The sequence below is a fragment of the Scyliorhinus canicula genome, chromosome 25 (assembly GCF_902713615.1).
Source record: "Scyliorhinus canicula chromosome 25, sScyCan1.1, whole genome shotgun sequence".
NCBI classification, from domain to species: domain Eukaryota; kingdom Metazoa; phylum Chordata; class Chondrichthyes; order Carcharhiniformes; family Scyliorhinidae; genus Scyliorhinus; species Scyliorhinus canicula.
The window spans coordinates 13290117-13312738 of NC_052170.1; the positions used below are offsets into that span (position 1 = coordinate 13290117).

General features: G+C 48.4%; 1 protein-coding gene across 8 annotated transcripts in view; it reads right to left on the reverse strand.

The window, feature by feature from the left end:
* Positions 1–12161, reverse strand: part of smarca4a (SWI/SNF related, matrix associated, actin dependent regulator of chromatin, subfamily a, member 4a) — a 115301-nt gene extending 103140 nt beyond the window's left edge. For 2 of the 8 annotated variants that reach the window (XM_038784744.1, XM_038784742.1), the window contains exon 1: positions 11953–12161. The gene's annotated coding sequence lies outside the window, so the exon portion shown is untranslated. The remainder of the gene's footprint in view (positions 1–11952) is intronic. The other 6 variants (XM_038784743.1, XM_038784740.1, XR_005458736.1 and 3 more) reach the window with 5 other exon arrangements.
* Between the last annotated feature and the right edge of the window lie 10461 nt (positions 12162–22622).

A 22622-nucleotide genomic window follows, 5' to 3' on the forward strand; every position in this document is an offset into this window, starting at 1 on the left:
ATAAAAATAAACAAAAGAGGATTCCCTGGGGAGTGGATAATTAGAGACATTGGGCGTGATTTACTGACCCCACTATTGTCAACAGGATTTCCCAGTGACTGTACCCCTCGTTGCCGGGAAACCTGTGTACTGTTGTGGGATCGGAATATCCCACCAGCATAAACAGCCGGTAGATTACATCCATTTTGTTCTACTTAGTAAGATGATGTAACAAATGGGAGGAACTAGGGCTGTACCAGGTCTCCAGCAGGCACAGTTTTAGTTTTGGCTGGAAGATGAGCTGAGAAGCAGTTTTGAAGAACACAGCCAGAGATTCTGCATTATTCTGACAGGGTGTCAGGTCGCTTACTTTCAAGCAGTCTCAAAATACTTCTCTTCTTCAAAATAGTTTATCCAAGACATCTCTTTGCAGCAAGTATTACTGGGACTGCTAACTGTATTTAAAATGGATTGTGACCCGAGATAAGTTTTGCTTGAGTGGAGATAAAGATAGCAGCTAAGGGTTATTATATTGTTGAATGGGTAATTGTAAGCTATTATCTTTATGATGTTAAAGTTAGTAATTCTGAGTTAGCAATAAAGTTTGTTTTAATATATCATATCCCTATTTGTACGTGAAATCTCTCCTGGAGCCAAGTATCCTTTGCTCACGGTCTTACAAATCAAATGAAATATTGGGGATTGTCCGGTATCCAAGCAACTGTTGGGTCCAGGATCGTAATACTACATTTCAAAGGTACTTCATTCGGTTTAAAGCACTTTTGGACATTCTACGATCAGGTGCTATACAAATGTAAGTGCTTTGTTCTTTTTAGGAGGAGGGACTGTAACCCCATGGAGAGTTACGTTGGGGTCAGATAATTTTGGCTGTGATGACATAAAAAAGGGTCAACAAATTAGCAACTGAGTGACATTGACGGGACTAAATTGGGAGAAATGTAAAACCGATTTCCCATTGTCTAACATCCGTTTTTCACTGTGACACAATGTCAGATTTACCCACCAGGGTCTTTAGGAGAAGGGAGGAAAACTGTTGGAAAAATTTGGTGGAGACAAGGGCAAGGAAAAAATAATAATCTTTATTGTCACAAGTAGGCTTGCATTAACACTGCAATGAAGTTACTGTGAAAAGCCCCCAGTCGCCACATTCCGGTGCCTGTTCGGGTACATAGAGGGAGAATTCAGAATGTCCAAATTACCTAACAGCACGTCTTTCGGGACTTGCGGGAGGAAATCGGAGCACCCGCAGGAAACCCACACAAACATCGGGAGTACGTGCAGATTCCACACACACAGTGACCCAAGCCGGGGATCAAACCTGGGACCCTGGAGCGGTGCTACCCACTGTGCTACCATGCTGCCTTATAATCAGAACACTACCACGTCTTCACATTGTATTAGTAGGCAACTCACACATCAGGCAGGGTCGTAGAGGTTACCCAGAGCTGGGACTGATGTTAAAGACCTGGTGCGATTGCTGTCTCTAACAGGACATCTGGTCAAGTGAGATAGGGTTGGGTTTCCTTTAGCAGGAATCTTGCGGCATGTACCAGCTCAATCGTAGAACAGAAAGGAACCAAAACACCTTAGAAACCAAGAGTAAAGTCTCGGAAAAGCTTTACAGATTGGAAAAGCGTCATGATCTACTGGCTCAGTTTTTAGATGAGGGGTTTATAATTAACATGCAGATTTTATGAAGCCATTTCCATTGTAAGGAGCATGTCAAGGCTGCCTCATTTTGTTTATCTGTTAGTGAAGGACTAGTGTAAAGTGAACCATCGTTCAATTTGCAGCACTGCTGCCTCAAAGTCCAAAGAAAGTTGGTTCAAATCCCACAAAAGACATAATTCATACTGGTGCTACTGAAGGAATATGGCAAGAGCTGCCTGCCCCTCTGTGGAGAAATCGAATAGAGGCCCCCCTGCCCAATGGCTCCACTGCACTATTTGATAAAGAACCAGTTAACTCTGGCCATTCTTCCTCCCTCAACCAATACTACCCAACCTTCCAAATGACAACCACTCATCAAACTGGGGCCATTGCTACCTCCTGTCAGCTTGTGGGATCTTGCTGCACATCATGGCCACCGAGTAACTACAAATTGAATGGCATTTCAATATCACTAGTTGTACATGGAACACTGAGAGACACTGTGATGTTGTCCTCTGTAATACAAGGGGCAAAGAGTTAAGTTAAAGCTCCTGCCCACACTTGTTCACAGACTGCAGGGAGTGGTGCATACAGAATCAATTCCTTGCAGAGGGCAGCAGAGCAGAGCTTCTGATTGGCTGTTCCGGGGAGATTTGCATACGTGCGGTCAGCGTAAGCTGAAGGTGGTTTGTGAAGGGGCTGTTCTCGAGTGACAGCTTTACCCGAAACACTACTTACGTAGTGTCTCCCACCCATCCTCCTCCTCTAACCAAAAAAAAAGCTCTGTCCGTTGGATTGCTAAACTAACAAGTTTTTTATTTTTTTTATTTTTCAGTCGTTGTGAAGTTAGTTCAGTGGGAATGGAGGCTAGGGCAGTTGAATGTTCCTCCTGCAGAATGTGGGAGGAAAGGGTCACCTCTCGTGTCCCTTTTGACTACATCTGCGGGAAGTGCACCCAACTCCAGCTCCTCGAGAGCCGCATTAGGGACCTGGAGCTGGAGCTGGATGAACTTCGGATCATTCGGGAGGCGGAGGAGGTTATTGAGAGGAGTTATAGGGAGGTAGTCACACCTCAGGTAAAAGAAGAAAGTAGATGGGTTACCGTCAGGGGAGGCAGAGGGAACCGTCAGGCAGTGCAGGGATCCCCTGTGGTCGTTCCCCTCTATAACAAGTATACCGTTTTGGATACTGTTGCGGGGGACGACTTACCAGGGGTAAGCAATAGGGCGCAGGTCTCTGGCACAGAGTCTGTCCCTGTTGCTCAGAAGGGAAGGGAGAAGAGGAACAGAGCACTTGTCATTGGGGACTCCATAGTTAGAGGAACAGACAGGAGGTTCTGTGGGAACGAAAGAGACTCGCGGTTGGTGTGTTGCCTCCCAGGTGCCAGGGTTCGTGATGTCTCTGATCGTGTTTTTGGGATCCTTAAGGGGGAGGGGGAGCAGCCCCAAGTCGTGGTCCACATAGGTACCAACGACATAGGTAGGAAGAGAGATGGGGATTTGAGACAGAAATTCAGGGAGCTAGGGTGGAAGCTGAGAGCTAGAACAAACAGAGTTGTTATCTCTGGGTTGTTACCCATGCCACGTGCTAGCGAAGTAAGAAATAAGGAGAGAGAGGAGTTGAACACGTGGCTACAGGGATGGTGCAGGAGGGAGGGTTTTGGTTTCCTGGATAATTGGGGCTCATTCTGGGGTAGGTGGGACCTCTACAAACAGGATGGTCTTCACCTGAACCAGAGGGGTACCAATATCCTGGGAGGGAGATTTGCTAGTGCTCTTCGGGGGGGTTTAAACTAATTCAGCAGGGGGATGGGAACCTAAATTGTAGACCCAGTGTACAGGATGTTGAGAGTAGTGAGGTCAGGGATAGGGTTAAAAGTTCGAAAGAGGGCACCGGCAAGCAGGACGCTGGTTTGAAGTGTGTCTACTTCAACGCCAGGAGCATCCGGAACAAGGTGGGTGAGCTTGCAGCATGGGTTGGTACCTGGGATCTCGATGTTGTGGCGATTTCGGAGACATGGGTAGAGCAGGGACAGGAATGGTTGTTGCAGGTTCCTGGATTTAGATGTTTCTGTAAGAACAGAGAAGATGGTAAAAGAGGGGGGGGTGTGGCATTGTTAATCAAGGAAAGTATTACGGCGGTAGAAAGGACGCTTGAGGACTCGTCTACTGAGGCAGTATGGGCCGAGGTTAGGAACAGTAGAGGAGAGGTCACCCTGTTGGGAGTTGTCTATAGACCTCCGAATAGTCCCAGAGATGTAGAGGAAAGGATTGCAAAGATGATTCTTGACAGGAGCGAGAGTAACAGGGTAGTTGTTATGGGGGACTTTAACTTTCCAAATATTGACTGGAAATACTATAGTTCGAGTACTATAGATGGGTCAGTTTTTGTGCAGTGTGTGCAGGAGGGTTTTCTGACACAGTATGTAGACAGGCCAACAAGGGGCGAGGCCACATTGGATTTGGTACTGGGTAATGAACCCGGCCAGGTGTTAGATTTAGATGTAGGTGAGCACTTTGGTGATAGTGATCACAACTCGGTTATGTTTACTTTAGCAATGGGCAGGGATAGGTATATACCGCAAGGCAAGAATTATAGCTGGGGGAAAGGCAATTATGATGTTATTCGGCAAGATTTAGGAGGTATAGGATGGGGAAGGAAACTGCAGGGGATGGGTACAATCGAAATGTGGAGCTTTTTCAAGGAACAGCTACTGCGTGTCCTTGATAAGTACGTACCTGTCAGGCAGGGAGGAAGTTGTCGAGCAAGGGAGCCGTGGTTTACTAAGGAAGTTGAAGCACTTGTCAAGAGGAAGAAGAAGGCTTATGTTAGGATGAGACATGAAGGCTCAGTTAGGGCACTTGAGAGTTACAAGTTAGCCAGGAAGGACCTAAAGGGAGAGTTAAGAAGAGCGAGGAGAGGACACGAAAAGTCGTTGGCGGATAGGATCAAGGAAAACCCTAAGGCTTTCTATAGGTATATCAGGAACAAAAGAATGACTCGAGTAAGATTAGGGCCAATCAAGGATAGTAGTGGAAAGTTGTGTGTGGAATCAGAGGAGATAGGGGAAGCATTAAATGGATATTTTTCGTCAGTGTTTACACTGGAGAAAGACAATGTTGTCGAGGAGGACACTCAGGTTCAGTCGACCAGGCTAGATGGAATTGAGGTTCACAAGGAGGAGGTGTTAGCAATTTTAGAAAATGTCAAAATAGACAAGTCCCCTGGGCCAGATGGGATTTATCCTAGGATTCTCTGGGAAGCCAGGGAGGAGATTGCTGAGCCTTTGTCCTTGATCTTTATGTCGTCTTTGTCGACAGGAATAGTGCCGGAAGACTGGAGGATAGCAAATGTTGTCCCCTTGTTCAAGAAGGGGAGTAGAGACAACCCTGGTAATTATAGACCTGTGAGCCTTACTTCGGTTGTGGGTAAAATGTTGGAAAAGGTTATAAGAGATAGGGTTTATAATCATCTTGAAAAGAACAAGTTGATTAGCGATACTCAACACGGTTTTGTGAAGGGTAGGTCATGTCTCACAAACCTTATTGAGTTTTTTGAGAAGGTGTCCAAACAGGTGGATCAGGGTAAAGCTGTTGATGTGGTGTATATGGATTTCAGTAAGGCGTTTGATAAGGTTCCCCACGGTAGGCTATTGCAGAAAATAAGGAAGTATGGAATTGAAGGTGATTTAGCAGTTTGGATCAGTAATTGGCTAGCTGAAAGAAGACAGAGGGTGGTGGTTGATGGCAAATGTTCATCCTGGAGTTCAGTTACTAGTGGTGTACCGCAAGGATCTGTTTTGGGGCCACTGCTGTTTGTAATTTTTATAAATGACCTGGAAGAGGGTGTAGAAGGATGGGTTAGTAAATTTGCAGATGACACGAAGGTCGGTGGAGTTGTGGATAGTGCTGAAGGATGTTATAGGATACAGAGGGACATAGATAAGCTGCAGAGCTGGGCTGAGAGGTGACAGATGGAGTTTAATGCGGAAAAGTGTGAGGTGGTTCACTTTGGAAGGAGTAACAGGAATGCAGAGTACTGGGCTAATGGCAAGATTCTTGGTAGTGTAGATGAACAGAGAGATCTCGGCATCCAGGTACATAAATCCCTGAAAGTTGCCACCCAGGTTAATAGGGCTGTTAAGAAGGCATATGGTGTGCTAGCCTTTATAAGCGGGGGATTGAGTTTCGGAACCACAAGGTCATGCTGCAGCTGTACATAACTCTGGTGCGGCCACACCTGGAGTACTGCGTGCAGTTCTGGTCACCACATTATAGGAAGGATGTGGAAGCTTTGGAAAGGGTTCAGAGGAGATTTACTAGGATGTTGCCTGGTATGGAGGGAAGGTCTTACGAGGAAAGGCTCAGGGAATTGAGGTTGTTTTCGTTAGAGAGGAGAAGGCTGAGAGGTGACTTAATAGAGACATAAAAGATAGTCAGAGGGTTAGATAGGGTGGACAGTGAGAGTCTTTTTCCTCGGATGGTGATGACCAACACGAGGGGACATAGCTTTAAATTGAGGGGTGAGAGATATAGGACAGATGTCAGAGACAGTTTCTTTACTCAGAGAGTAGTAGGGGTGTGGAACGCCCTGCCTGCAATAGTAGTAGACTCGCCAACTTTAAGGGTATTTAAGTGGTCACTGGATAGACATATGGATGAAAATGGAATAGTGTAGGTCAGATAGGCTTCAGATGGTGTCACAGGTCGGCGCAACATCGAGGGCCGAAGGGCCCGTACTGCGCTGTAGTGTTCTATGTTCTATGTTCTATACAGAATGTGTAGGTCTGGAGACACATGCAAGTCAGACTGGGTTGGATGGCAGGTTCACACCTTTGAAGCGCACTGGTGAACCAGTTGGGTTTATACAGACAAAACCCATTTTAAAATCCCATTCCTGGGCTTGAGTAATACAATCCAGGCTGACACTCAAGTGCAGTAATGTGGGAGGTGCTAAGGCTTATTATTCAAGAGGCCTCGAAGTGCTTTCCAGCCAATGAAGTACCTTTGATCTGTAGTCACTAGCCTGGGAATGCAAGTTGCATGACTGCTGGACGATTAGGTGCTATCTTCAAACGTGGCAACTCCAGTGACAGGACACAAAACCTCTTCCTCACCAGCACCAGGCCTTTATGGCCTAACATGATGGAGCTCAGGGTAGCGACCGAGGCAGCTCTCTGCCTTGCCCTTCAGATTTCTTCCATGTGGTTAATTTCTATTGACTACCATTTTAACCCGCCACTCCATTCTACCCCCAAAAATGAGAGCAGTGGTGGGAGAGTGACACTCTCCCCAATATGCCACGTGCCTCAATGCTAAGGCCAAGAGTGGGAGAACAGTGTTGAACTCTCCTCTCCAAAACCTACTCACTAGTCTCAGTACCTCTCCCACCCTGCTCAATGGTTACGTGTTTAATTCCTTTCCAAGATCAGAAACAGGCACAGCAAAGACAAAACCTCCCTTCCGAGCGCCCTTCTTTCCTTCACTCAGACTATTCTTAGCTTTATTCCCTGTTGCAAGTTCCTAATTTCAAAATGAGCATAATGCCACAGCAACCATGGCAGAGCGGCTCCAAAGATAATTATACCTTCTTCCTGCAAAAAAAAAAGCACTGTTATGCATGCCATCGCTGGTGGTGAGTTAGTTAATCAGTGTTCTCCTCTCTTTTAAAAAAAAACTAATTGTTTCGGCAATCCAATCCTGCAGCAAACATATCCAGCTGTCACAGGAAGTGTGGGCTGTGCGTAGTTTAGCCAGTGTGGGCTGACCGAGCTTTGCACTTTCCCAACAGGCGCTAAAAATACCCAGATTGTTTCACTCGCTGCCTTTGTAACGAGCTGCCACCAGGCATGGGAATAAATGAGATTCCGAGAGAGGAATTTTGCCTGTTGAAGACAAACTGGCGGGTCGCTCGGATGGAAATTTAATTAAATAAACCCCAGATTCCACATCAGTCGGCTGCTTGTTACCCACCAGCCTGTTCCCCGTTTGCACCCTGCTCATGCCCGTCTTTTGCTCCGGGGCCCCACAAGGCTGCGTGTTTAGCCCCCTACTATACTCCCTATACACTCATGTCCGTGTGGCAAAATTCAGCTCCAACTCCATCTACAAGTTTGCTGATGACACAACCGTAGTGGGTAGGATCTCAAACAAACAACTAGTCAGAGTACAGGAGGACGGTAGAGAATTTAGTGGCGTGGTGCAATGACATGATCTCTCCCTCAATGTCAACAAAACATTGACTTTAGGAAGCGACTCTGTCTGGATCAACGGTGCCGAGGTAGAGATGGATTCCGAAGTGTAAACGTCACCAACAATCTGTCCTGGACCACCCACATCGATGCTATGACCAAGAATGCACAGCAACGCCTATACTGCCTCAGGAAATTAACAAAATTCGGCATGTCCACAATGATTGTTATCAATTTCTCTGCTGTACCATAGAAAGCATCCTACCAGGGCAGCACGGTGGCCTAGTGGTTAGCACAACCGCCTCACGGCGCCGAGGTCCCAGGTTCGATCCCGGCTCTGGGTCACTGTCCGTGTGGAGTTTGCACATTGTCCCCGTGTCTGCGTGGGTTTCGCCCCCACAACCCAAAAATGTGCAGAGTAGGTGGATTGGACACGCTAAATTGCCCCTTAATTGGAAAAAATAATTGGGTAATCTAAATTTATAAAAAAAAAAGAAAGCATCCTACCTGACGACATCACAGCCTGGTATGGCAATTGCTCGGCCCAAGACCTTAAGAAACTACAGAGAGTCGTGAACTATAGCCGAGTCCATCATGGGTACCTGCCTCCCATCCATGGACTCTGTCTACATCTCCCGCTGCCTTGGGAAAGTGGGCAGCATGATTAAAGACCCCTCAACCCAGCCTCTTTCAACCTCTTCCATCGGGTAGAAAATACAAAAGTTTGAGAACACACACCAACAGATTCAAAAACAGCCTCTTCCCCACTATCACCAGAATCCTGAATGACACTCTTCAGGTCCGAACTGATCTTTCTAAGTATCTTCTCTACAGTTGTAGCACTATACACCATATACTTCACCCGTTGTCTATGTTTATACATTTCCATTATGTATCCTCATGTATATATCATCTGTTCTATATTTTTCATGTTTGGACTGTAAGCAGAACAATACTTCTCACTGTACCTCACAATAAATCTAAATCTATTCTAAAAATATAATGTCTTCCTCACAAAACTCCCCAGTGGATGGAGTGGAGTGGCACCAGATCTGAGCCCAGCTCCCTTCCATGGTACTCAATAAACTGATCATTCAAGAACTGCATGGAAACAGGTTGGGCTGATCATATTCAGGTGTTATATCAGTGCTGTAGGATGTCCCCTAATTATTTTTTTCTTATCCATTCCCGGGCTGTGGACATTGTTGGCGAGGTCATCATTTATTGTCGACCGCTAATTGTTCTCTAGAAGATGCTGCTGGTCAGCCACCTTCCTGAATACAACTGAGTGGCATTCTAGGCCATTCCAGAGGGCAGTTAAACACCAACCACATTTCTGTGGATCTGGAGTCACATATAGGCTGGACAAAGATGGCAGATTTCATTTCAGATTGGCTTTTGTAACAATCCAGCACTATTATGGTCACTATTACTGATACTAACTTTTTAATGCAATTTTATTTAATTGGGAGTCAAACTCATATCTGCACGTCATTTGCCTAGCCCTTAGATTAATGGTCTAGTAACTTAACCACTATGCTACCATAGATGACATTCGGGTTAGAGCTCAGCAAGAGATTAGATAAGATTGTTAAACCGCTGTGGGTTCACTTTCCAGCCTAGGACCTTGGTTGGACCCCACCATGTCTTAGGGGTTAGACGCTACTACTCACTGCAGACCAGGAGCATGTTGTCCAGGCTGACAATCCAGCAGAGCATGGAAAGATTTTGGCATTGCTGACCTCGAGTTGAGACATGGAACCAGGTCTGTTTGGTCAGAAGAATGGCGATGATCACAACATAATATTCCAAAGGAGCCTCTCTCCCAAAACATTCCTTCTGAGTACCACCAAAAACTGGTCAAGAGACAGAATACGGGTTTGCGGGATCTTGCTGTACGCAGAATGGTCTGAGTATTTATGTTTGCACTTCTCAGTGACACACTGAACCGGCAGCTGCACATTTCTGGGAGACATGGTGTCAACACAAGCCTTTCTTTCCATGCAAACAAAAAGTAATGCAGCAAAACCTCAAAAAACATTTATTTGGATGGTCCAGAATTACCGGTGAATGAGAACTCATAGGAGTGCGAGTCAATGGTATCACAGGATGCAATGTTACCACACTGGATCATTCATACCACATGACTCTTAGAAGAGATAATCCACCCTTAAGTTTCAGGCTGATATTTAGAAAATATGCAGGGGTAGATTTCAAGTGAATTCTCCTCACCTCGTGTTGGTGGAGGACGGTTGGAGAAATGGCGTAAACAGCACATTATGCCACTTAATCAGAGTTTCTATCAACCGTCAGAAGTTACAGCAGGAGAGCGAAACCCTAGGCCTTCCACAGAAATTTGTGCTACCCGCCAGCCTGTAAAGTAATTGTAAGCACTGTACCTGCTGATCTGGAAAAGAAAGAGGGGAGGGGGGTGGACTATCGGTATTGTTGAGCACAGATTTAGCCAACGGCTGGAATTCTTTGCTGCCGTTCACATCGGCTGGGCTTGGCCCAATGTCTTTGATGCATTTCCCAGTAGCACAAATCCAGAACCCAATTGTCCCCTCACACCGCCCCCCCCCAATCAGTGGCAGGTTGCATTTCCCATTGTTCAACATCAGGAATATCAGTATGATACATTAGCATATCATTATTGGGTCCATATGCTGGAATCATACCCCTTACGTCAAATAAAACCTCCATTGTGGTGTGACATCAGAACAATGCAAGACTGGTTTAAAGAAAATGTGTACCTGCTGAGCAGAACGCCAATGGGAGCTCGGAGGCGAGGTCACTCAAGTTGGCAGAGCGCTTGTGTCTTCAGGATGGGGAGGAAGGCAGGAGTCACAGACAAGTCTGAACAGCAGCATATTTAAGGTTGTCTTCTGGTGCAAGACCCTGGGCTTCTTTGAAGGGCTGGAGAGGTAAGGGAACAGAAGCCTGGTGCATAGGCTTCAGTGTGGTTGGGGCAGGAGTGTAGAGTCAGCATGGACTTAAGATTCTGCGCAATCATGGGAGAGCGGGCAGCGATGTTTATGGAAGCAGGATATGGACAAGGCTAATGGAAAAATATGTCAGTGATCAATACCCAGAGTGGCACAATGGCGCAGCGGTTAGCACTGCTGCCTCACAGCGATGAGGACCTGGGTAATTGTCCTTGTGGAGTTTGCACATTCTCCCTGTGTCTGCGTGGGTCTCACCCCCACAACCCATGCTAAATTGCCCCTTAATTGGAAAAAAATTAGTTAGGTAATCCAAATTTATAAAACGAAGTGATCAATACTCTTTTTCAGCTGAGACCGCTCAGCATGAGCTCAATTGTCATGCTTGGAGTCAGAGTAGTCATGCAATTGTGCCCACTCAAACAGCACATGCGTGGGAGTGTTACCGATTGCTGCTCAGCATGTAACCCTTGGCGCATGTACTTCCAAATTCAATGACTGCTATGGTGTAGCTGTACCACTGCCCGATTGGAGGCCATGGCACACTGCCCCTGGATCGCGCTCCTAATCCTTGGCTCTGGGCTGAATTGCCTATTAACAAGTGCAGCCCCCATGGGCCAAGCGAAAGTCCTTGGATTGCCTTCATCTGCTGTGGATCAGACAGTGCAATGTGCTCAACAGAATATGACCCCCAAGGCTACTCTAGAACTAGGTACCTCTGTGGTGTGTGCCTCTATGCTGGTAGAGAGTGTGGGTGAGTGCTGTGATAGTTATTTTATTTCAGTGCCTGTGAATTCATGGCCCGCGCTAGAATTGAGGACATAAATCATCAACTCCCTCACCTACTTCCCAGATGTGCGATGAAGAAAAGGAGAAGTCATCAAAAAAATTTTTTTTTTGTTTCCCAATTAAGGAGCAATTTAGCATAGCCAATTCTCCTACCCTGCACATATTTTGGGTTGTGGGGGTGAGACCCACGCAAACACGGAGAGAATGTGCTAACTCCACACGGACAGTGACCCAGGGCCGGGATGGAATCCAGGTCCTTGGTGCTGTGAGGCAGCAATGATAACTACTGCGCCACTGTGTCGCCCTAGAAAGGAGAAGGCCAGAGACATCATTCACAGCGTGGTAGTCTGAAAGATCCTCATTTGGTTCAGCGCTACTGACCTCACCATCAGCACAGGAACAGTTCATGTCCTCACTAGCTAGGCTAGCTGAATAACTCTCTCCTCAAAGTCCATGCCTCCATCCATTTAGGATCTCTCGCTCTTGTTATGTGCCAGCTTGTCCTGCATGAAGACAGATGGAGAGAGTATAAGCTGGATGTGTGCCAGAGCAGATGTTAAGGATGCCTGGCATGTGTTGGTGGTGAGAGGGACCAGGGAAGTGATGAGAACATGACCCGCAGGGAAGATGGTGTGTGGGGGAGTTAGTGATGGCGTCACTTGAGCTGGCATTGAGTGAAATCCCTGTAAATATGTGACTGGGAGTGTTGAGAAGAGTGACTTACCCTGGTGAAATAGAGCAGTTAATTCATCCTCTTGCGGCATTGGATAGCTGCCCTCTTCTGTAGGGCATTGGCACTGACCAACTCTGCCACCACCTCCCCGGCTGGATTTGTCACCTTGGTTACAGGTCCTCCTGTAATGTGGGCATAATACATCACAGCAGCTGTCCACTGCGTCCAGCCTGTGCTCGAATGAGGTATCGGTAAACCTGGGTGCAGAATGTTTCCTGGTTCTGGCAGCCATGATTTCCCAGTGAACTCCAAAGTGTGCGAGCTGTGTTCAGGGGAGGCCTATAAATATGGCTGATCATTGAAGTGCTGAGGTGATGGCGGGGTGGGCAGGTCAGAGGTCATCCACCAGTGATATGGTGTGGAACCCGTGCCTGCAAGTTTTTTTCACCAAGTGTCGGACTATAAGACGGAAAATGCCAGCATTTCCATTGGCAGGCTTTCCCTGCCCAAAACTGAACTCCCACCTCTTCTTCAATGAACATAGGAACAGGAGTAGGCCATTCAACCCCTCGCGCATGTCCTGCCATTCAATGATATCATGTCTGGTCTGTGACCTAACTCCATATACCTGCCTTTGGTCTGTATCCCTTAATATCTCTGCTTAACAAAAATCTATCTATCTCAGATTGAAATTTAATAACTGATTTAGCTTCAACTGCTGCTTCTGGGAGAGTTCTAAACCTCTACCTTTGAGTGAATAAATTCTTCCTAACATCCGTCCTGAACGGTCTAGCCCTAATTTTAAAAATATACCCCCCCTAGTTTTAGACTCTCCAACCAGTGGAAATAGTTTATCTTTGTCTACCCTGGGCGGAATTCTCCCATCGGGAGACATAAGTCCCAACGCCGGAGTGAAAACCGGAGTGTTTCACTCCGGCGTCGGAGGCCGCTCCCAGCCCCCTATTCTCCCGCCCCCGGGGGGCTAGGAGCGGCGCCACGTCATTTACGCACGCCGGACCTTGGCGCTGCATAAAAGTGGCGCTGCGTAGATGACGCGGCCGGCGGTTGCCATCCTCCCCACGGCCGCCCCGCAAGAAGATGTTGAATGGATCTTGCGGGGCGGCGGAGGAAAGGAGGTCCTCCTTCAGAGAGGCCGGCCCATCGACCGGTGGGCACCGATCTCGGGCCAGACCCCTTTTGAGGTCCCCCACCGATGCAAGAACCCCCCACAGGCCGCCACCCCCCAGCCTTCCCGCGCTGTTCCCACCGGCAGCGACCAGGTGTGGATGGCGTCGGCGGGAACCTGTCGTGTTGGGCAGGCCGCTCGGCCCACTCGGGCTGGAGAATCGGCGCTCGCCCGTTACAAACGCCGATTTTCCCAACGGCCAGCTGTGAATCTTGCCACGCCGGTGGGGTTGGGGGGGGTTGGGAGAATCGCGTGTGGGTGCCGTGGCGGGACTTGCTCGGCGCCCCGGTGGGAGGGGGGATGGAGAATTCCGCCCCGTCTTTCCCTGTCAATATCTTACATGCTTCGATCAGATCACCCATTAACGGTCGACATTTTAGTAAAAACAGTTCTAATTTGTGTAATCTCTTATTGTAATTTAACCCCTGTAGTTCAGGAATTATTTTTGTAAACCTATGTTGCACTCCCTTCAACGGCAAAATATCCTTCCTAAGGTGTGGTGCCCAGAACTGCTCACAGTGACTCACAGTGGGGTCTAACCAGGGTTTTGTAAAGCTGCAGCTTAGTATATTCCCATCCTCCAGAAATAAAGGTTAGCTTTCCATTGGCCTTTTTAAATTATTTTCTGCACTTGTTTCTGGCATGTTAAGGACCTATACACCTGAACCCCCAAGTCTCTTTGGACATCCACTGTACCCAACCTCTTTCCATGTAGAAAGTACTCTGCTCGATCCTTTTTTGGTCTAAAATGGATAACCTCACACTTGCTTACACTGAATTCCATCTGCCACAATTTTGCCCATTCACCTAGTCTGTAAATGTCTCCTTGCAATTTTATGCTGTCACCTAGGTTGTCTGCAATGCCACCTAACTGTGTATCATCGGCAAATTTGGACGCAATGTCTTTATATGCCATCATCCAAGTCGTTCATCAATAGCGTGAATAATTGATGCCCCAACACAGATCCCTGTGGTACACCACTAGTCACCTCCTGCCAATTGGAGTAATTACCCCTTATCCCCACTCTCCGTCACCTGCCACTCGAGCAATTTCCTAACCATGTCAATAATTTGCCCTCAGCTCTGAGGGCTTCTACCTTAGTCAACAGTCTCTTGGTGGGACTTTATCAAATGCCTTTTGGAAGTCCATATAAATAACATCCTAGGGCAGCACGGTGGCGTAGTGGTTAGCATTGCCGCCTAACGCCGCCGAGGTCCCAGGTTCGATCCCGGCTCTGGGTCACTGTCCGTGTGGAGTTTGCACATTCTCCCCGTGTTTGCGTGGGTTTCACCCCTACAACTCAAAGATGTGCAGGATTGGCCACACTAACTTGCCCCTTAATTGGAAAAAAATGAATTAGGTACTCTAAATTATTTTTTAAACTGACATCCATCGACATTCCCCTCCCTGTCCACGATCATAGTCACCTCTTCAAAAACTTCAATTAGTCAGGCATGATTTTCCCTTCAAGAAACCATGTTGGCGGGGCAGCACGGTGGCCTAGTGGTTAGCACAACCGCCTCATGACACTGAGGTCTCAGGCTCGATCCCAGCTTTGGGTCACTGTCCGTGTGGAGTTTGCACGTTCTCCCCGTGTCTGCGTGGGTTTCGCATTGGAAAAATGAATTGGGTACTCTAAATTATTTTGAAGAAAAAAAAAGATGACATGGACTTAACTCACATGAGTACAGCGTCACTAACTAGGAAATTAATGGAACTAAAGAGTGACAAATCCCCAAGACCTGACAGTTTCCATCCAAGGGTGTTAAAGGAAGTAGGGGAGCACATTGTAGATGACCGAACTATAATCTTCGAGAGTTCCCTAGATTCAGGTATAGTCCCTCCAGATTGGAAAATTGCACATCACTCCACTTTTTAAGAAGGGGGAAACCAGGGAATTACAGACCAATTAGCCTAACATCTGTGATGGGGAATTACTGGAGTCTATTATCAGGGATGGGGGGTAACTGAACACTATGAAAATTTTGGTTGTTCAGGGAGAGCCAACATGGTTTCTTTTTTTTTAAATTTAGATTAGCCAATTATTTTTTCCAATTAAGGGGCAATTTAGCGTGGCCAATCCACCTACTCTGCACATTTTTGGGTTGTGGGGGCGAAACCCACGCAGACACAGGGAGAATGTGCAAACTCCACACGGACAGTGACCCAGAGCCGGGATCGAACCTGGGACCTCAGCGCCGTGAGGCAGTTGTGCTAACCACTAGGCCACCGTGCTGCCCTAAAGAAGACTTTCACATTCTCAGAACCTTAACGAATTACCTATAATCTGTAATCACTATTTTAGTAGTAGCCGGTTTTGGCCGGGACACTAAAGTACAGCGTTAGAACCTCTCATGCAAACAAAAGCACCTCCCACAATGCAGCAACGCACCCCCCCCCCCCCCCACCCCTCAGTACTGAACTGGTGTGTCAGCCAGCAATATGTATTCAAGTCACCAGAGTAGTGGCCTTCTAGCTCAGAGGTAAAGGGGGCTTGCTACAAGGAGATACCCACGCTATGGGCCAACAGCCCACTGTTTACTAGGATATTAGCCTGTTCAGAGTCTGCCCCTTTGTTTTTTCTTTTTATAAATTTAGAGTACCCAATTCATTTTTTCCAATTAAGGGGCAATTTAGCATGTTCAATTCACCTACCTTGCACATTTTTGGGTTGTGGGGGTGAAACCCACACAAACACGGGGAGAATGTGCAAACTCCACATTAAGAAGTCTTACAACACCAAGTTAAAGTCCAACATGTTTGTTTCAAACACTAGCTTTCGGAGCACTGCTCCTTCCTCAGGTGAATGAAGAGGTATGTTCCAGAAACATATATATAGACAAATTCAAAGATGCCAGACAATGCTTAGAATGCGAGCATTTGCAGGTAATTGAAGCTTTACAGGAACTCCACATGGACAGTGACCCAGAGCCGGGATCGAACCTGGGACCTCGGCGCCGTGAGACTGCAGTGCTACCACTGCGCCACCGTGCTGCCCTAGAGTCTGCCCCTTCAAATGGCTTTTAAATGGGGTATTTGCCTGTCAATTCCTGCCTTGCTGGTCTCACGCAGATGGCAGAAGCTCCTAAGTAAACTTGCTAGATTCACTGAGGTTGACCAGCAAGCAGACCCCATGATAAATAGTTACCATAACTCCTATACCTGATCTGCAATGACACAAAGAGAATGGTGACCTAGACCAGGTAACAGGACATTACTATTCATATGCATCCAGGCCAAACTGTAACAGAAAGGAATTGACACTGCGAGCACATTTTCGTGATAGCCCAAAATGAGTGAAGGCGCTATCTGGGGTTTGGTACTAAGTCACACTGCCCAGCAGGTGCCAGTGGTATGAGCTGAGAAAGCTGATCTGAGCTGGGGGCAGCACTAGTTTGGCGGGGAGGGGATTTGTAATTAGGATTGGTCTGCACTGCGATACCTGCGGCTAGGCAACTGCTCACTCACTAGGCCACGAGGCCCCATATCTCTGGCTGGGAGAAGCTGTGCTCCAGCATGAACTGGCAGCTTCAGGGGACGGGCGAAGGAAAAGGTCCAAGTAAATACTATCATTGGAAGACCCGTTTGATTGAACAGATGTGTGCACCGTGGATTGAAAGTCTGCCAAAGTAGAAATCAACTGGATTTTTGTTGGTTCTTTCCTGAGGATAGTGAGCCTCTGGAATACGTTACTGACTGCTGCAGTGTGTGTGTGTGCTGACTCTTTGTGAGCCTTCAAGAAGTGGTTGGGCCAGTTCCTGACTGGGGCAAAGGTCGTATCGTTGGAACAGGAGGAAGCATTTTATCCTCTCACATCAGTACGGCCATTCAATGAGATCATGGCTGACCTGTGACCTAACTTCAACTGCCCACTGTTGCCCAAATCAATTTGGCCAAGGAAAGTCCATAATCCTAGATTTAACAACTCACCCAGCATTAACTGGCATTTGCGGAAGAGAGTTGCAACCTACAACTCTTGCTGCAGAAGTGTTTCGTAACATCACTCCTGAAAGGCCTGCCTCTAATTTTCAGGTTACATCCCGAGGCCCAGACTCAACTGATGGAAATAGTTTCTCCCTGTTAGTTTCCAATTTATAATGATCTTTTGTTTGTCCTTTGAGGCAAAGATGCCCATGCCCATCACCTGGTGTTGTTGGAAGGGTTCCAGTGGGTATGTAGGTGACTGCTAAGGTTAATCTGCACCCGGACGTTTCTGCTGCAATTAAGACAAGATACCGCGACCATCTGAATTTTGGACAAGCTGGTGGTGCAGGTTTCCATCTCCTTGTGTTTTATCTCTGCCTCTGATATGTGCTAGCTTTTGAGGGAGATCACACCCTTTTATATTTCATTGCCTCCGACCTGCTCTTGTCGCCACATTCTTGTGGCTGATCCAGTTTAGTTCCTGGTCAACAGTAACCCTCCAGAATGTTGATAGTGTGGCATTCAGCAATGGCAATGCCACGGAACATCAAGAGGGTGATGCTATCAAGGTTCGCCCTCATTGGAGATAGTCATCGCCTGCCACTTACGTGAGACAATTGTTACTTGCCACTGATCAGCCAAAGCCTGAACGGTATCCAGATTTTGCTCCATATGGATACGGGACTGCTTCATTATCTGAGGAGTTGTGAATGGTCCTGAACATTGTACAATCATCAACGGACATCCTCAGTTCTGACATTATGATGGAGAGGTCACTGATGAAACAGCTGGTTGGGCCCAAGACATTACTCTGAGGAACTTCTGTAGCAAGTGCCCTTGCATTAAGGTGACTGACTTCCAACAACTACTTCCCTTTCTGCTTGGTATGACCCCAACCAGTGGAGTGTTTTCCCTGATTCCCATTGACTTCAATTTTGCCAGGGCTCCTTGATGCCACATTTGGTCAACTGCTGCTTTAATGTCAAGAGCAGTCACTCTCACCTTGGGTTTAGTTTTTTTACTCCATGTTTGATGGAAAGTAGATTAGTGAGGTGGTAATTAGCCTGGTTGGCTTTTTCCTGTTTTTCGTGGACATGACACACATTTTCCACATTGTTGGGTGGATGCCTGTGTTTGTACCTGTGCTGGGACAGCTTGGCTAGTTATGGAGCACACGTCTTCATATTGACACTAGAGGTGCTGTCATGTTCCATTGTCTTTGCAGTGTCCAGTACCTGTATCTTGATGTCAGGTGGAGTGAATCGCATTGGCAGAGGATTGGCATCTGTGACGCAGGAGGAGGCCAAGATGGATCATCCACTCGGCACTACTGCCTCATATTGGAGTGAAGATGAAGTAGGATCGGAGGAGGCTCCTGTGGAGCATAAATCCCAGCACAGCCCAATTGGGCCGAATTGCCCGTTTAAGCACAATTGTGTTTGTAATTTTGTATGTATAATTGTCCCAGATCCTGCGGCGCTTCAAAGTGTCCATGCATTCTTTGTTTCAATTGAAGATCATAAAAACCACATCAGAGGACTTTGTTTTACCAGTTTCCCCAATGCCATGGCAACAGCCACCAAGAACAGAAGAAATAGGAGCAGGTAAAGACCATACAGCCCGTCAAGCTTGCTCCAAACATTCACTATGCTGAAGGCGTTAATTTGATTCTTCCGCTGACTCCCCGTAGCGCTTGATTCCCGGAGAAACCAAAATTCTGTCTATCTCAGCCTTAAAATATTGGCGCATTCACAACCAACTGGGGTAGAGATTTTCAAACACAACGTAAATTGAGCCTATGTTCACAGAATCATAAATCCCTGCAATGCAGAAGGAGGCCATCCGGCCCATCAGGTCTGCACCGACAACTCTTTGAGTGAAGAAATTTCTCAGCATTTCAGTCCTAAATGTTTGGTCCCTTATACTGCAGGGGAAACCGCCTCTCGGTATCCACCCCATTAAGCCCTTTCAATGTTTCAATAAGATTAATTTCTCATTCTTCTAAACTCCAGAGACTAGTTAGGTGGATTGACCATGCTAAATTGTTCCTTAGTGTCCAAAGATTAAGTGGGGTTATGGGGATAGGGAGTGGGCCTAGATATGGTGCTCTTTCGGAGGGTTGGTGCAGACTTGATGGGCTGAATGGCCTCCTTCTGCAATGCAGGGATTCTATGATTCTGTGACTATTGACCCAATTTACCTAGGGCGCGATTCTCCGCAAATCCGGCGTGCCATGAAACTGGCCGTGTTCCACACCAGCCTCGGAGCTCCGTCCCGGGACCCGATTCTCCCCCCCAGGCGGGGCTAGTATCGGGGCCCGGGGAATCACGACGACGTGGAGTTAGCGAACGCCGCTAACTTCGCCCGCCAAGAGTCACGGCGGCTGACGCGCACGATGATGTCAGCCGCGCATGTGCGGGTTGGGCGGCTCCAACCCACGCATGCGCGGATGACGTCATCATGCAGACGCGTCAAACCCGCGCATGCGCGGGCCGTCATGCCCCTCAGCCGCCCCGCGGACTGATCCTGCGGGGCGGCGGAAGAACAAATAGTGCGCGGGTATCGGACCCGCTGCCCGCGATCGGTGCCCACCGATCGCAGGCCCATGCCACCCTTGGCGGCCAATCGGTGCCATGGTTGTCCGGGACGGACACTTTGTGGCCGTTTTCACGAACGCTGAAAGCAGGTGTGATCGCGGCTGTGAAAACAGCCGTAAACTCCGCGGTATTTGGCCCATCGGCCTGCGGAGAATCGCTGTTCGCCGTAAAAAACGGCGATCAGCGATTTCTGTCGGGGGCGGCCGGAGGGGGGGGAATAACGGGAGGCGTGAAAATTGTCGGGAAGGCCCTCCCGCTGTTCTCCGACCCATCGTGGGCAGTGGAGAATCGCGCCCTTAGTGTTTCATCCCTGACCACAACCCTCTCATCTCAGGAGCCAATCGAGTGAACCTTCATTGTACTGCCTCCAACGCAAGTCTCTCCTTCTTTAAATATGGAGACCAAAACTGCACTCAGTACTCACCAAAATCCTGTATAACCGCATGCAAGACTTGGCTTTTCTTCTACTCAAATCCCCGAGTAATGAAGGCCGACATGCCATTTGCTTTCCTAGCTGCTGACTGTAGCTGCATGCTAACTTTTTATCCCTCTTGTATGAGCACACCCAACTCTCCCTGAACATCAATATTTACAAATTTCACGCTTTAAAAAAACTATTCTGCTTTTCTATTCTTACAACCGAAGTGAATAACCTCACACCTCCCCAAGTACCTGATCTGCCACTTTGTTATCTACTTACTTAACCTCTCTTTTCTTTTTACAATCTTCTTGTTTCTTCCTCACAGCTCCCATTCCCACTTTGTTTCATCAGCAAACTTAGATATATCACTCTCTGTCTCTTCATTCTTTATCCACGCAAATTCAACACTCCCAACTCCATTAAGCCTTATCTTGCATATTAACCTTTTGGGCGGCACCTAATCAAATGTCTTTTGAAAATCCAAGCACACCACATCTACTGGTTTCCCTTGATCTACCTTCTCGAATAAATTTGTCAATCAGGATTTCCCTTTTGTAGCACTATGTTGGCTTGCTGTAATCATGCTATACTTTTATAAATGCATTGTTGAAACTTCCTTAATAATAGATTCCAGGGGGCAGCACGGCGGCGCAGTGGTTAGCACTGCTGCCTATGGCGCTGAGGACCCGGGTTCGAATCCTGGCCCTGGGTCACTGGCCGTGTGGAGTTTGCATGTTCTCCCCCTGTCTGCGTGGGTCTCACCCCCACAACCCAAAGATGTGCAGGGTAGGCGGATTGGCCACGCTAAATCGCCCCTTAATTGGAAAAAATAATTGTGTACTCGAAATTTATTTTTAAAAAATAATAGATTCCAGCACTTTCTTGAGGATTGATGTCAGGCTAACTGGCCTGTAGTGAGCCGTTTATAGTCTCCCTCCATGGGCAGCACAGTGGCGCAGTGGGTTAGCCCTGCTGCTTCACGCCGCCGAGGTCCTAGGTTCGATCCCGGCTCTGTGTCACTGTCCGTGTGGAGTTTGCACATTCTCCCCGTGTCTGTGTGGGTCTCACACCCACAACCCAAAGATATGCAGGCTAGCTAAATTGCCCCTTAATTGGAAAAATGAATTGGGTCAATTACAGTCTCCCTCCTTTCTTGAAATGCTGCAACCCCCACGCACACACACATGCCCACAGGCGCGCACGTACACATTTAAACATCACGGCAGAATGTTAAGCAACGACCCATGGATAAATAGCCACAGCCGTTGTAGACAAATCCATTACTTTGGCAGTTACCACAGTTACCCCTTTATCTACACAGTTCTGTCTCTGCCTCCATGCAAATTTTCAGTTCATTCAAATTATTATTTGGCGGAGGGGGAGAGAAGGCGGAGGGGGAGAGAAGGCGGAGGGGGGAGAAGGCGGAGGGGGGAGAGAAGGCGGAATGGGAGAGAAGGCGGAGGGGGAGAGAAGCGGAGGGGGAGAGAAGGCGGAGGGGGAGAGAGGCGAGGGGGAGAGAAGGCGGAATGGAGAGAAGGCGGAGGGGGAGAGAAGGCGGAGGGGGAGAGAAGGCGGAGGGGGAGAGAAGGCGGAGGGGGAGAGAAGGCGGAGGGGGAGAGAAGGCGGAGGGGGAGAGAAGGCGGAGGGGGAGAGAAGGCGGAGGGGAGAGAAGGCGGAGGGGGAGAGAAGGCGGAGGGGGAGAGAAGGCGGAGGGGGAGAGAAGGCGGAGGGGGAGAGAAGGCGGAGGGGGAGAGAAGGCGGAGGGGGAGAGAAGGCGGAGGGGGAGAGAAGGCGGAGGGGGGAGAAGGCGGAGGGGGGAGAAGGCGGAGGGGGGAGAAGGCGGAGGGGGGAGAAGGCGGAGGGGGGAGAAGGCGGGAGGGGGAGAAGGCGGAGGGGGGAGAAGGCGGAGGGGGGAGAAGGCGGAGGGGGAGGAAGGCGGAGGGGGGAGAAGGCGGAGGGGGGAGAAGGCGGAGGGGGGGAGAAGGCGGAGGGGGGAGAAGGCGGAGGGGGAGAGAAGGCGGAGGGGGGAAGAAGGGCGGAGGGGGGGGAGAAGGCGGAGGGGGAGAGAAGGCGGAGGGGGGAGAAGGCGGAGAGGGAGAGAAGGCGGAGGGGGGGGAGAAGGCGGAGGGGGGTGAAGGCGGAGGGGGGGGAGAAGGCGGAGGGGGGGAGAAGGCGGAGGGGGTGAGAAGGGCGGAGGGGGGAGAAGGCGGACTGGCGGAGAAGGCTGGCTGGGGAGAAGAAGGCGGAGG